Here is a 17106-nt window from a genome sequence, read left to right as displayed (position 1 = left end):
ACCACCTCTGGACTGACTGGACCTATTCTACCACCTCTGGACTGACTGGACCTATTCTACCACCTCTGGACTGACTGGACCTATTCTACCACCTCTGGACTGACTGACTGAACCTATTCTACCACCTCTGGACTGACTGGACCTATTCTACCACCTCTGTCTGACTGACTGGACCTATTCTACCACCTCTGGACTGACTGAACCTATTCTACCACCTCTGGACTGACTGAACCTATTCTACCACCTCTGGACTGACTGAACCTATTCTACCACCTCTGGACTGACTGGACCTATTCTACCACCTCTGGACTGACTGAACCTATTCTACCACCTCTGGACTGACTGGACCTATTCTACCACCTCTGGACTGACTGGACCTATTCTACCACCTCTGGACTGACTGAACCTATTCTACCACCTCTGGACTGACTGAACCTATTCTACCACCTCTGGACTGACTGAACCTATTCTACCACCTCTGACTGACTGACTGGACCTATTCTACCACCTCTGGACTGACTGACCTATTCTACCACCTCTGGACTGACTGGACCTATTCTACCACCTCTGGACTGACTGAACCTATTCTACCACCTCTGGACTGACTGGACCTATTCTACCACCTCTGGACTGACTGGACCTATTCTACCACCTCTGGACTGACTGGACCTATTCTACCACCTCTGGACTGACTGGACCTATTCTACCACCTCTGGACTGACTGAACCTATTCTACCACCTCTGGACTGACTGGACCTATTCTACCACCTCTGGACTGACTGGACCTATTCTACCACCTCTGGACTGACTGGACCTATTCTACCACCTCTGGACTGACTGGACCTATTCTACCACCTCTGGACTGACTGGACCTATTCTACCACCTCTGGACTGACTGGACCTATTCTACCACCTCTGGTCTGACTGGACCTATTCTACCACCTCTGGACTGACTGGACCTATTCTACCACCTCTGGACTGACTGAACCTATTCTACCACCTCTGGACTGACTGGACCTATTCTACCACCTCTGGACTGACTGAACCTATTCTACCACCTCTGGACTGACTGACTGGACCTATTCTACCACCTCTGGACTGACTGGACCTATTCTACCACCTCTGGACTGACTGGACCTATTCTACCACCTCTGGACTGACTGGACCTATTCTACCACCTCTGGACTGACTGAACCTATTCTACCACCTCTGGACTGACTGGACCTATTCTACCACCTCTGGACTGACTGAACCTATTCTACCACCTCTGGACTGACTGAACCTATTCTACCACCTCTGGTCTGACTGAACCTATTCTACCACCTCTGGACTGACTGAACCTATTCTACCACCTCTGGACTGACTGGACCTATTCTACCACCTCTGGACTGACTGAACCTATTCTACCACCTCTGGACTGACTGAACCTATTCTACCACCTCTGGACTGACTGAACCTATTCTACCACCTCTGGACTGACTGAACCTATTCTACCACCTCTGGACTGACTGAACCTATTCTACCACCTCTGGACTGACTGAACCTATTCTACCACCTCTGGACTGACTGAACCTATTCTACCACCTCTGGACTGACTGAACCTATTCTACCACCTCTGGACTGACTGACTGGACCTATTCTACCACCTCTGGACTGACTGAACCTATTCTACCACCTCTGGACTGACTGAACCTATTCTACCACCTCTGGACTGACTGAACCTATTCTACCACCTCTGGACTGACTGACCTATTCTACCACCTCTGGACTGACTGACTGAACCTATTCTACCTACCACCTCTGGACTGACTGAACCTATTCTACCACCTCTGGACTGACTGACTGAACCTATTCTACCACCTCTGGACTGACTGAACCTATTCTACCACCTCTGGACTGACTGAACCTATTCTACCACCTCTGGACTGACTGGACCTATTCTACCACCTCTGGACTGACTGAACCTATTCTACCACCTCTGGACTGACTGGACCTATTCTACCACCTCTGGACTGACTGAACCTATTCTACCACCTCTGGACTGACTGGACCTATTCTACCACCTCTGGACTGACTGAACCTATTCTACCACCTCTGGACTGACTGGAACCTATTCTACCACCTCTGACTGACTGACTGGACCTATTCTACCACCTCTGGACTGACTGGACCTATTCTACCACCTCTGGACTGACTGGACCTATTCTACCACCTCTGGACTGACTGGACCTATTCTACCACCTCTGGACTGACTGACTGGACCTATTCTACCACCTCTGGACTGACTGGACCTATTCTACCACCTCTGGACTGACTGGACCTATTCTACCACCTCTGGACTGACTGGACCTATTCTACCACCTCTGGACTGACTGGACCTATTCTACCACCTCTGGACTGACTGGACCTATTCTACCACCTCTGGACTGACTGACTGGACCTATTCTACCACCTCTGGACTGACTGGACCTATTCTACCACCTCTGGACTGACTGGACCTATTCTACCACCTCTGGACTGACTGGACCTATTCTACCACCTCTGGACTGACTGACTGAACCTATTCTACCACCTCTGGACTGACTGGACCTATTCTACCACCTCTGGACTGACTGACTGGACCTATTCTACCACCTCTGGACTGACTGACTGAACCTATTCTACCACCTCTGGACTGACTGGACCTATTCTACCACCTCTGGACTGACTGGACCTATTCTACCACCTCTGGACTGACTGGACCTATTCTACCACCTCTGGACTGACTGGACCTATTCTACCACCTCTGGACTGACTGAACCTATTCTACCACCTCTGGACTGACTGAACCTATTCTACCACCTCTGGACTGACTGAACCTATTCTACCACCTCTGGACTGACTGACTGGACCTATTCTACCACCTCTGGACTGACTGGACCTATTCTACCACCTCTGGACTGACTGAACCTATTCTACCACCTCTGGACTGACTGGACCTATTCTACCACCTCTGGACTGACTGAACCTATTCTACCACCTCTGGACTGACTGGACCTATTCTACCACCTCTGGACTGACTGAACCTATTCTACCACCTCTGGACTGACTGAACCTATTCTACCACCTCTGGACTGACTGAACCTATTCTACCACCTCTGGACTGACTGAACCTATTCTACCACCTCTGGACTGACTGAACCTATTCTACCACCTCTGGACTGACTGAACCTATTCTACCACCTCTGGACTGACTGGACCTATTCTACCACCTCTGGACTGACTGGACCTTTTCTACCACCTCTGGACTGACTGGACCTATTCTACCACCTCTGGACTGACTGGACCTATTCTACCACCTCTGGACTGACTGAACCTATTCTACCACCTCTGGACTGACTGGACCTATTCTACCACCTCTGGACTGACTGGACCTATTCTACCACCTCTGGACTGACTGGACCTATTCTACCACCTCTGGACTGACTGGACCTATTCTACCACCTCTGGACTGACTGGACCTATTCTACCACCTCTGGACTGACTGGACCTATTCTACCACCTCTGGACTGACTGGACCTATTCTACCACCTCTGGACTGACTGGACCTATTCTACCACCTCTGGACTGACTGGACCTATTCTACCACCTCTGGACTGACTGGACCTATTCTACCACCTCTGGACTGACTGGACCTATTCTACCACCTCTGGACTGACTGACTGGACCTATTCTACCACCTCTGGACTGACTGAACCTATTCTACCACCTCTGGACTGACTGAACCTATTCTACCACCTCTGGACTGACTGGACCTATTCTACCACCTCTGGACTGACTGAACCTATTCTACCACCTCTGGACTGACTGAACCTATTCTACCACCTCTGGACTGACTGAACCTATTCTACCACCTCTGGACTGACTGGACCTATTCTACCACCTCTGGACTGACTGAACCTATTCTACCACCTCTGGACTGACTGGACCTATTCTACCACCTCTGGACTGACTGAACCTATTCTACCACCTCTGGACTGACTGAACCTATTCTACACCTCTGGACTGACTGAACCTATTCTACCACCTCTGGACTGACTGAACCTATTCTACCACCTCTGGACTGACTGAACCTATTCTACCACCTCTGGACTGACTGAACCTATTCTACCACCTCTGGACTGACTGAACCTATTCTACCACCTCTGGACTGACTGACCTATTCTACCACCTCTGGACTGACTGGACCTATTCTACCACCTCTGACTGACTGACTGGACCTATTCTACCACCTCTGGACTGACTGAACCTATTCTACCACCTCTGGACTGACTGAACCTATTCTACCACCTCTGGTCTGACTGAACCTATTCTACCACCTCTGGACTGACTGGACCTATTCTACCACCTCTGGACTGACTGACTGAACCTATTCTACCACCTCTGGACTGACTGGAACCTATTCTACCACCTCTGACTGACTGACTGACTGAACCTATTCTACCACCTCTGGACTGACTGGACCTATTCTACCACCTCTGGACTGACTGAACCTATTCTACCACCTCTGGACTGACTGGACCTATTCTACCACCTCTGGACTGACTGAACCTATTCTACCACCTCTGGACTGACTGGACCTATTCTACCACCTCTGGACTGACTGGACCTATTCTACCACCTCTGGACTGACTGGACCTATTCTACCACCTCTGGACTGACTGGACCTATTCTACCACCTCTGGACTGACTGAACCTATTCTACCACCTCTGGACTGACTGACTGGACCTATTCTACCACCTCTGGACTGACTGAACCTATTCTACCACCTCTGGACTGACTGGACCTATTCTACCACCTCTGGACTGACTGAACCTATTCTACCACCTCTGGACTGACTGAACCTATTCTACCACCTCTGGACTGACTGACTGGACCTATTCTACCACCTCTGGACTGACTGGACCTATTCTACCACCTCTGGACTGACTGGACCTATTCTACCACCTCTGGACTGACTGGACCTATTCTACCACCTCTGGACTGACTGACCTATTCTACCACCTCTGGACTGACTGACCTATTCTACCACCTCTGGACTGACTGGACCTATTCTACCACCTCTGGACTGACTGGACCTATTCTACCACCTCTGGACTGACTGAACCTATTCTACCACCTCTGACTGACTGACTGAACCTATTCTACCACCTCTGGACTGACTGAACCTATTCTACCACCTCTCTGGACTGACTGGACCTATTCTACCACCTCTGGACTGACTGGAACCTATTCTACCACCTCTGGACTGACTGGACCTATTCTACCACCTCTGGACTGACTGGACCTATTCTACCACCTCTGGACTGACTGGACCTATTCTACCACCTCTGGACTGACTGGACCTATTCTACCACCTCTGGACTGACTGGACCTATTCTACCACCTCTGGACTGACTGAACCTATTCTACCACCTCTGGACTGACTGAACCTATTCTACCACCTCTGGACTGACTGAACCTATTCTACCACCTCTCTGGACTGACTGGACCTATTCTACCACCTCTGGACTGACTGAACCTATTCTACCACCTCTGGACTGACTGAACCTATTCTACCACCTCTGGACTGACTGAACCTATTCTACCACCTCTGGACTGACTGGACCTATTCTACCACCTCTGGACTGACTGAACCTATTCTACCACCTCTGGACTGACTGGACCTATTCTACCACCTCTGGTCTGACTGGACCTATTCTACCACCTCTGGACTGACTGAACCTATTCTACCACCTCTGGTCTGACTGAACCTATTCTACCACCTCTGGACTGACTGACTGAACCTATTCTACCACCTCTGGACTGACTGGACCTATTCTACCACCTCTGGTCTGACTGGACCTATTCTACCACCTCTGGACTGACTGAACCTATTCTACCACCTCTGGTCTGACTGAACCTATTCTACCACCTCTGGACTGACTGACTGAACCTATTCTACCACCTCTGGACTGACTGACCCTATTCTACCACCTCTGGACTGACTGGACCTATTCTACCACCTCTGGACTGACTGACTGGACCTATTCTACCACCTCTGGTCTGACTGAACCTATTCTACCACCTCTGGACTGACTGAACCTATTCTACCACCTCTGGACTGACTGAACCTATTCTACCACCTCTGGACTGACTGACTGGACCTATTCTACCACCTCTGGACTGACTGGACCTATTCTACCACCTCTGGACTGACTGAACCTATTCTACCACCTCTGGACTGACTGGACCTATTCTACCACCTCTGGACTGACTGAACCTATTCTACCACCTCTGGTCTGACTGAACCTATTCTACCACCTCTGGACTGACTGACTGAACCTATTCTACCACCTCTGGACTGACTGAACCTATTCTACCACCTCTGGACTGACTGACTGGACCTATTCTACCACCTCTGGACTGACTGACTGAACCTATTCTACCACCTCTGGACTGACTGAACCTATTCTACCACCTCTGGACTGACTGGACCTATTCTACCACCTCTGGACTGACTGGACCTATTCTACCACCTCTGGACTGACTGAACCTATTCTACCACCTCTGGACTGACTGACTGAACCTATTCTACCACCTCTGGACTGACTGAACCTATTCTACCACCTCTGGACTGACTGACTGGACCTATTCTACCACCTCTGGACTGACTGACTGAACCTATTCTACCACCTCTGGACTGACTGGACCTATTCTACCACCTCTGGACTGACTGGACCTATTCTACCACCTCTGGACTGACTGGACCTATTCTACCACCTCTGGACTGACTGGACCTATTCTACCACCTCTGGACTGACTGAACCTATTCTACCACCTCTGGACTGACTGAACCTATTCTACCACCTCTGGACTGACTGAACCTATTCTACCACCTCTGGACTGACTGACTGACTGGACCTATTCTACCACCTCTGGTCTGACTGAACCTATTCTACCACCTCTGGACTGACTGAACCTATTCTACCACCTCTGGACTGACTGGACCTATTCTACCACCTCTGGACTGACTGACTGGACCTATTCTACCACCTCTGGACTGACTGAACCTATTCTACCACCTCTGGACTGACTGAACCTATTCTACCACCTCTGGACTGACTGAACCTATTCTACCACCTCTGGACTGACTGAACCTATTCTACCACCTCTGGACTGACTGAACCTATTCTACCACCTCTGGACTGACTGAACCTATTCTACCACCTCTGGACTGACTGAACCTATTCTACCACCTCTGGACTGACTGGACCTATTCTACCACCTCTGGACTGACTGGACCTATTCTACCACCTCTGGACTGACTGGACCTATTCTACCACCTCTGGACTGACTGAACCTATTCTACCACCTCTGGACTGACTGGACCTATTCTACCACCTCTGGACTGACTGGACCTATTCTACCACCTCTGGACTGACTGGACCTATTCTACCACCTCTGGACTGACTGGACCTATTCTACCACCTCTGGACTGACTGAACCTATTCTACCACCTCTGGTCTGACTGGACCTATTCTACCACCTCTGGACTGACTGGACCTATTCTACCACCTCTGGACTGACTGGACCTATTCTACCACCTCTGGACTGACTGAACCTATTCTACCACCTCTGGACTGACTGGACCTATTCTACCACCTCTGGACTGACTGGACCTATTCTACCACCTCTGGACTGACTGGACCTATTCTACCACCTCTGGACTGACTGGACCTATTCTACCACCTCTGGACTGACTGAACCTATTCTACCACCTCTGGACTGACTGGACCTATTCTACCACCTCTGGACTGACTGAACCTATTCTACCACCTCTGGACTGACTGACTGGACCTATTCTACCACCTCTGGTCTGACTGAACCTATTCTACCACCTCTGGACTGACTGAACCTATTCTACCACCTCTGGACTGACTGGACCTATTCTACCACCTCTGGACTGACTGAACCTATTCTACCACCTCTGGACTGACTGAACCTATTCTACCACCTCTGGTCTGACTGAACCTATTCTACCACCTCTGGACTGACTGAACCTATTCTACCACCTCTGGACTGACTGGACCTATTCTACCACCTCTGGACTGACTGAACCTATTCTACCACCTCTGGACTGACTGAACCTATTCTACCACCTCTGGACTGACTGAACCTATTCTACCACCTCTGGACTGACTGAACCTATTCTACCACCTCTGGACTGACTGAACCTATTCTACCACCTCTGGACTGACTGAACCTATTCTACCACCTCTGGACTGACTGACCCTATTCTACCACCTCTGGACTGACTGGACCTATTCTACCACCTCTGGACTGACTGACTGGACCTATTCTACCACCTCTGGTCTGACTGAACCTATTCTACCACCTCTGGACTGACTGAACCTATTCTACCACCTCTGGACTGACTGAACCTATTCTACCACCTCTGGACTGACTGACTGGACCTATTCTACCACCTCTGGACTGACTGACTGAACCTATTCTACCACCTCTGGACTGACTGACTGAACCTATTCTACCACCTCTGGACTGACTGAACCTATTCTACCACCTCTGGACTGACTGGACCTATTCTACCACCTCTGGACTGACTGAACCTATTCTACCACCTCTGGACTGACTGGACCTATTCTACCACCTCTGGACTGACTGAACCTATTCTACCACCTCTGGACTGACTGGACCTATTCTACCACCTCTGGACTGACTGGACCTATTCTACCACCTCTGGACTGACTGACTGAACCTATTCTACCACCTCTGGACTGACTGGACCTATTCTACCACCTCTGGACTGACTGAACCTATTCTACCACCTCTGGACTGACTGGACCTATTCTACCACCTCTGGACTGACTGAACCTATTCTACCACCTCTGGACTGACTGAACCTATTCTACCACCTCTGGACTGACTGAACCTATTCTACCACCTCTGGACTGACTGAACCTATTCTACCACCTCTGGACTGACTGGACCTATTCTACCACCTCTGGACTGACTGGACCTATTCTACCACCTCTGGACTGACTGACTGGACCTATTCTACCACCTCTGGTCTGACTGAACCTATTCTACCACCTCTGGACTGACTGAACCTATTCTACCACCTCTGGACTGACTGAACCTATTCTACCACCTCTGGACTGACTGGACCTATTCTACCACCTCTGGACTGACTGGACCTATTCTACCACCTCTGGACTGACTGAACCTATTCTACCACCTCTGGACTGACTGGACCTATTCTACCACCTCTGGACTGACTGAACCTATTCTACCACCTCTGGACTGACTGGAACCTATTCTACCACCTCTGGACTGACTGAACCTATTCTACCACCTCTGGACTGACTGAACCTATTCTACCACCTCTGGTCTGACTGAACCTATTCTACCACCTCTGGACTGACTGAACCTATTCTACCACCTCTGGACTGACTGGACCTATTCTACCACCTCTGGACTGACTGAACCTATTCTACCACCTCTGGTCTGACTGGACCTATTCTACCACCTCTGGACTGACTGAACCTATTCTACCACCTCTGGACTGACTGAACCTATTCTACCACCTCTGGACTGACTGAACCTATTCTACCACCTCTGGACTGACTGAACCTATTCTACCACCTCTGGACTGACTGAACCTATTCTACCACCTCTGGACTGACTGAACCTATTCTACCACCTCTGGACTGACTGAACCTATTCTACCACCTCTGGACTGACTGGACCTATTCTACCACCTCTGGACTGACTGACTGGACCTATTCTACCACCTCTGGTCTGACTGAACCTATTCTACCACCTCTGGACTGACTGAACCTATTCTACCACCTCTGGACTGACTGAACCTATTCTACCACCTCTGGACTGACTGGACCTATTCTACCACCTCTGGACTGACTGACTGAACCTATTCTACCACCTCTGGACTGACTGACTGAACCTATTCTACCACCTCTGGACTGACTGACTGAACCTATTCTACCACCTCTGGACTGACTGGACCTATTCTACCACCTCTGGACTGACTGAACCTATTCTACCACCTCTGGACTGACTGGACCTATTCTACCACCTCTGGACTGACTGAACCTATTCTACCACCTCTGGACTGACTGGACCTATTCTACCACCTCTGGACTGACTGGACCTATTCTACCACCTCTGGACTGACTGACTGAACCTATTCTACCACCTCTGGACTGACTGGACCTATTCTACCACCTCTGGACTGACTGAACCTATTCTACCACCTCTGGACTGACTGGACCTATTCTACCACCTCTGGACTGACTGAACCTATTCTACCACCTCTGGACTGACTGAACCTATTCTACCACCTCTGGACTGACTGAACCTATTCTACCACCTCTGGACTGACTGAACCTATTCTACCACCTCTGGACTGACTGAACCTATTCTACCACCTCTGGACTGACTGAACCTATTCTACCACCTCTGGACTGACTGACTGGACCTATTCTACCACCTCTGGACTGACTGAACCTATTCTACCACCTCTGGACTGACTGGACCTATTCTACCACCTCTGGACTGACTGAACCTATTCTACCACCTCTGGACTGACTGGACCTATTCTACCACCTCTGGACTGACTGGACCTATTCTACCACCTCTGGACTGACTGAACCTATTCTACCACCTCTGGACTGACTGAACCTATTCTACCACCTCTGGACTGACTGAACCTATTCTACCACCTCTGGACTGACTGACTGGACCTATTCTACCACCTCTGGACTGACTGGACCTATTCTACCACCTCTGGACTGACTGAACCTATTCTACCACCTCTGGACTGACTGGACCTATTCTACCACCTCTGGACTGACTGAACCTATTCTACCACCTCTGGACTGACTGACTGGACCTATTCTACCACCTCTGGTCTGACTGAACCTATTCTACCACCTCTGGACTGACTGAACCTATTCTACCACCTCTGGTCTGACTGAACCTATTCTACCACCTCTGGACTGACTGAACCTATTCTACCACCTCTGGACTGACTGGACCTATTCTACCACCTCTGGACTGACTGGACCTATTCTACCACCTCTGGTCTGACTGGACCTATTCTACCACCTCTGGACTGACTGAACCTATTCTACCACCTCTGGACTGACTGGACCTATTCTACCACCTCTGGACTGGACTGACTGGACCTATTCTACCACCTCTGGACTGACTGGACCTATTCTACCACCTCTGGACTGACTGAACCTATTCTACCACCTCTGGACTGACTGGACCTATTCTACCACCTCTGGACTGACTGGACCTATTCTACCACCTCTGGACTGACTGGACCTATTCTACCACCTCTGGACTGACTGGACCTATTCTACCACCTCTGGACTGACTGAACCTATTCTACCACCTCTGGACTGACTGGACCTATTCTACCACCTCTGGACTGACTGAACCTATTCTACCACCTCTGGACTGACTGAACCTATTCTACCACCTCTGGTCTGACTGGACCTATTTTACCACCTCTGGACTGACTGAACCTATTCTACCACCTCTGGACTGACTGAACCTATTCTACCACCTCTGGTCTGACTGAACCTATTCTACCACCTCTGGACTGACTGAACCTATTCTACCACCTCTGGACTGACTGAACCTATTCTACCACCTCTGGACTGACTGAACCTATTCTACCACCTCTGGTCTGACTGGACCTATTCTACCACCTCTGGACTGACTGAACCTATTCTACCACCTCTGGACTGACTGAACCTATTCTACCACCTCTGGACTGACTGGACCTATTCTACCACCTCTGGACTGACTGAACCTATTCTACCACCTCTGGACTGACTGGACCTATTCTACCACCTCTGGACTGACTGAACCTATTCTACCACCTCTGGACTGACTGAACCTATTCTACCACCTCTGGACTGACTGGACCTATTCTACCACCTCTGGACTGACTGACTGGACCTATTCTACCACCTCTGGACTGACTGAACCTATTCTACCACCTCTGGACTGACTGAACCTATTCTACCACCTCTGGACTGACTGAACCTATTCTACCACCTCTGGACTGACTGACTGGACCTATTCTACCACCTCTGGACTGACTGACTGGACCTATTCTACCACCTCTGGACTGACTGACTGAACCTATTCTACCACCTCTGGACTGACTGACTGAACCTATTCTACCACCTCTGGACTGACTGGACCTATTCTACCACCTCTGGACTGACTGAACCTATTCTACCACCTCTGGACTGACTGACTGACCTATTCTACCACCTCTGACTGACTGACTGAACCTATTCTACCACCTCTGGACTGACTGAACCTATTCTACCACCTCTGGACTGACTGAACCTATTCTACCACCTCTGGACTGACTGAACCTATTCTACCACCTCTGGACTGACTGAACCTATTCTACCACCTCTGGACTGACTGACTGGACCTATTCTACCACCTCTGACTGACTGACTGAACCTATTCTACCACCTCTGGACTGACTGGACCTATTCTACCACCTCTGGACTGACTGGACCTATTCTACCACCTCTGGACTGACTGGACCTATTCTACCACCTCTGGACTGACTGGACCTATTCTACCACCTCTGGTCTGACTGAACCTATTCTACCACCTCTGGACTGACTGAACCTATTCTACCACCTCTGGACTGACTGAACCTATTCTACCACCTCTGGACTGACTGACTGGACCTATTCTACCACCTCTGGACTGACTGACTGAACCTATTCTACCACCTCTGGACTGACTGAACCTATTCTACCACCTCTGGACTGACTGACTGAACCTATTCTACCACCTCTGGACTGACTGGACCTATTCTACCACCTCTGGACTGACTGAACCTATTCTACCACCTCTGGACTGACTGGACCTATTCTACCACCTCTGGACTGACTGGACCTATTCTACCACCTCTGGACTGACTGAACCTATTCTACCACCTCTGGTCTGACTGAACCTATTCTACCACCTCTGGACTGACTGAACCTATTCTACCACCTCTGGACTGACTGAACCTATTCTACCACCTCTGGACTGACTGACTGGACCTATTCTACCACCTCTGGACTGACTGAACCTATTCTACCACCTCTGGACTGACTGGACCTATTCTACCACCTCTGGACTGACTGGACCTATTCTACCACCTCTGGACTGACTGAACCTATTCTACCACCTCTGGACTGACTGGACCTATTCTACCACCTCTGGTCTGACTGGACCTATTCTACCACCTCTGGTCTGACTGGACCTATTCTACCACCTCTGGACTGACTGGACCTATTCTACCACCTCTGGACTGACTGAACCTATTCTACCACCTCTGGACTGACTGGACCTATTCTACCACCTCTGGACTGACTGAACCTATTCTACCACCTCTGGACTGACTGACTGGACCTATTCTACCACCTCTGGTCTGACTGAACCTATTCTACCACCTCTGGACTGACTGAACCTATTCTACCACCTCTGGTCTGACTGGACCTATTCTACCACCTCTGGACTGACTGAACCTATTCTACCACCTCTGGACTGACTGAACCTATTCTACCACCTCTGGACTGACTGAACCTATTCTACCACCTCTGGACTGACTGGACCTATTCTACCACCTCTGGACTGACTGAACCTATTCTACCACCTCTGGTCTGACTGAACCTATTCTACCACCTCTGGACTGACTGAACCTATTCTACCACCTCTGGTCTGACTGGACCTATTCTACCACCTCTGGACTGACTGAACCTATTCTACCACCTCTGGACTGACTGAACCTATTCTACCACCTCTGGACTGACTGGACCTATTCTACCACCTCTGGACTGACTGGACCTATTCTACCACCTCTGGACTGACTGGACCTATTCTACCACCTCTGGACTGACTGAACCTATTCTACCACCTCTGGACTGACTAAACCTATTCTACCACCTCTGGACTGACTGAACCTATTCTACCACCTCTGGACTGACTGAACCTATTCTACCACCTCTGGACTGACTGAACCTATTCTACCACCTCTGGACTGACTGAACCTATTCTACCACCTCTGGACTGACTGACCTATTCTACCACCTCTGGACTGACTGACCTATTCTACCACCTCTGGTCTGACTGAACCTATTCTACCACCTCTGGACTGACTGAACCTATTCTACCACCTCTGGACTGACTGAACCTATTCTACCACCTCTGGACTGACTGACCTATTCTACCACCTCTGGACTGACTGAACCTATTCTACCACCTCTGGACTGACTGAACCTATTCTACCACCTCTGGACTGACTGAACCTATTCTACCACCTCTGGACTGACTGAACCTATTCTACCACCTCTGGACTGACTGAACCTATTCTACCACCTCTGGACTGACTGGACCTATTCTACCACCTCTGGACTGACTGAACCTATTCTACCACCTCTGGACTGACTGAACCTATTCTACCACCTCTGGTCTGACTGAACCTATTCTACCACCTCTGGACTGACTGACTGAACCTATTCTACCACCTCTGGACTGACTGAACCTATTCTACCACCTCTGGACTGACTGACTGGACCTATTCTACCACCTCTGGACTGACTGACTGAACCTATTCTACCACCTCTGGACTGACTGAACCTATTCTACCACCTCTGGACTGACTGACCTATTCTACCACCTCTGGACTGACTGAACCTATTCTACCACCTCTGGACTGACTGGACCTATTCTACCACCTCTGGACTGACTGAACCTATTCTACCACCTCTGGACTGACTGGACCTATTCTACCACCTCTGGACTGACTGAACCTATTCTACCACCTCTGGACTGACTGGACCTATTCTACCACCTCTGGACTGACTGGACCTATTCTACCACCTCTGGACTGACTGGACCTATTCTACCACCTCTGGACTGACTGACTGAACCTATTCTACCACCTCTGGACTGACTGGACCTATTCTACCACCTCTGGACTGACTGGACCTATTCTACCACCTCTGGACTGACTGAACCTATTCTACCACCTCTGGACTGACTGGACCTATTCTACCACCTCTGGACTGACTGGACCTATTCTACCACCTCTGGACTGACTGAACCTATTCTACCACCTCTGGACTGACTGGACCTATTCTACCACCTCTGGACTGACTGAACCTATTCTACCACCTCTGGACTGACTGGACCTATTCTACCACCTCTGGACTGACTGAACCTATTCTACCACCTCTGGACTGACTGGACCTATTCTACCACCTCTGGACTGACTGAACCTATTCTACCACCTCTGGACTGACTGAACCTATTCTACCACCTCTGGACTGACTGGACCTATTCTACCACCTCTGGACTGACTGAACCTATTCTACCACCTCTGGACTGACTGGACCTATTCTACCACCTCTGGACTGACTGAACCTATTCTACCACCTCTGGACTGACTGAACCTATTCTACCACCTCTGGACTGACTGAACCTATTCTACCACCTCTGGACTGACTGGACCTATTCTACCACCTCTGGACTGACTGAACCTATTCTACCACCTCTGGACTGACTGAACCTATTCTACCACCTCTGGACTGACTGGACCTATTCTACCACCTCTGGACTGACTGGACCTATTCTACCACCTCTGGACTGACTGAACCTATTCTACCACCTCTGGACTGACTGAACCTATTCTACCACCTCTGGACTGACTGAACCTATTCTACCACCTCTGGACTGACTGAACCTATTCTACCACCTCTGGACTGACTGAACCTATTCTACCACCTCTGGACTGACTGAACCTATTCTACCACCTCTGGACTGACTGAACCTATTCTACCACCTCTGGACTGACTGACTGGACCTATTCTACCACCTCTGGTCTGACTGAACCTATTCTACCACCTCTGGACTGACTGAACCTATTCTACCACCTCTGGACTGACTGAACCTATTCTACCACCTCTGGACTGACTGACTGGACCTATTCTACCACCTCTGGACTGACTGACTGAACCTATTCTACCACCTCTGGACTGACTGACTGAACCTATTCTACCACCTCTGGACTGACTGACTGAACCTATTCTACCACCTCTGGACTGACTGGACCTATTCTACCACCTCTGGACTGACTGACTGAACCTATTCTACCACCTCTGGACTGACTGAACCTATTCTACCACCTCTGGACTGACTGAACCTATTCTACCACCTCTGGACTGACTGAACCTATTCTACCACCTCTGGTCTGACTGAACCTATTCTACCACCTCTGGACTGACTGACTGAGGTCCTGGTAAAGTGAGGTCCTGGTAAAGTGAGGTCCTGGTAACGTGAGATCCTGGTAAAGTGAGGTCCTGGTCAAGTGAGGTCCTGGTCAAGTGAGGTCCTGGTCAAGTGAGGTCCTGGTAAAGTGACGTTCCTGCCGTAGCCTGCCAGTGGAAGGGAGGAGTTGTACGTCATGCAGAAGGTGAATACGGTTCCACGTCAGAAAGGATACTGAAACACTTGAACTATCTGACCCTATAAACAACAACTGGAGAACAGTACAAATTCAATTCCTCTATTTCTATGTATTTATTTCATCGTTCCTTGTGCATAATATACTGTAGGGTCGCTACCATGTAAAAGTGCTTTACATATCCGGGCGGCTATTCTCTGACATCATATCCGGGAGGCTATTCTCTGACATCATATCCGGGCGGCTATTCTCTGACATCATATCCGGGAGGCTATTCTCTGACATCATATCCGGGCGGCTATTCTCTGACATCATATCCGGGAGGCTATTCTCTGACATCATATCCGGGAGGCTATTCTCTGACATCATATCCGGGCGGCTATTCTCTGACATCATATCCGGGAGGCTATTCTCTGACATCATATCCGGACGGCTATTCCCTGACATCATATCCGGGAGGCTATTCTCTGACATCATATCCGGACGGCTATTCTCTGACATCATATCCGGGCGGCTATTCTCTGACATCATATCCGGGAGGCTATTCTCT

This window comes from Oncorhynchus gorbuscha, linkage group LG04 (assembly GCF_021184085.1).
Source record: "Oncorhynchus gorbuscha isolate QuinsamMale2020 ecotype Even-year linkage group LG04, OgorEven_v1.0, whole genome shotgun sequence".
Classification (NCBI taxonomy): Eukaryota; Metazoa; Chordata; class Actinopteri; order Salmoniformes; family Salmonidae; genus Oncorhynchus; species Oncorhynchus gorbuscha.
Note: the sequence above shows the minus strand (reverse complement) of the source record.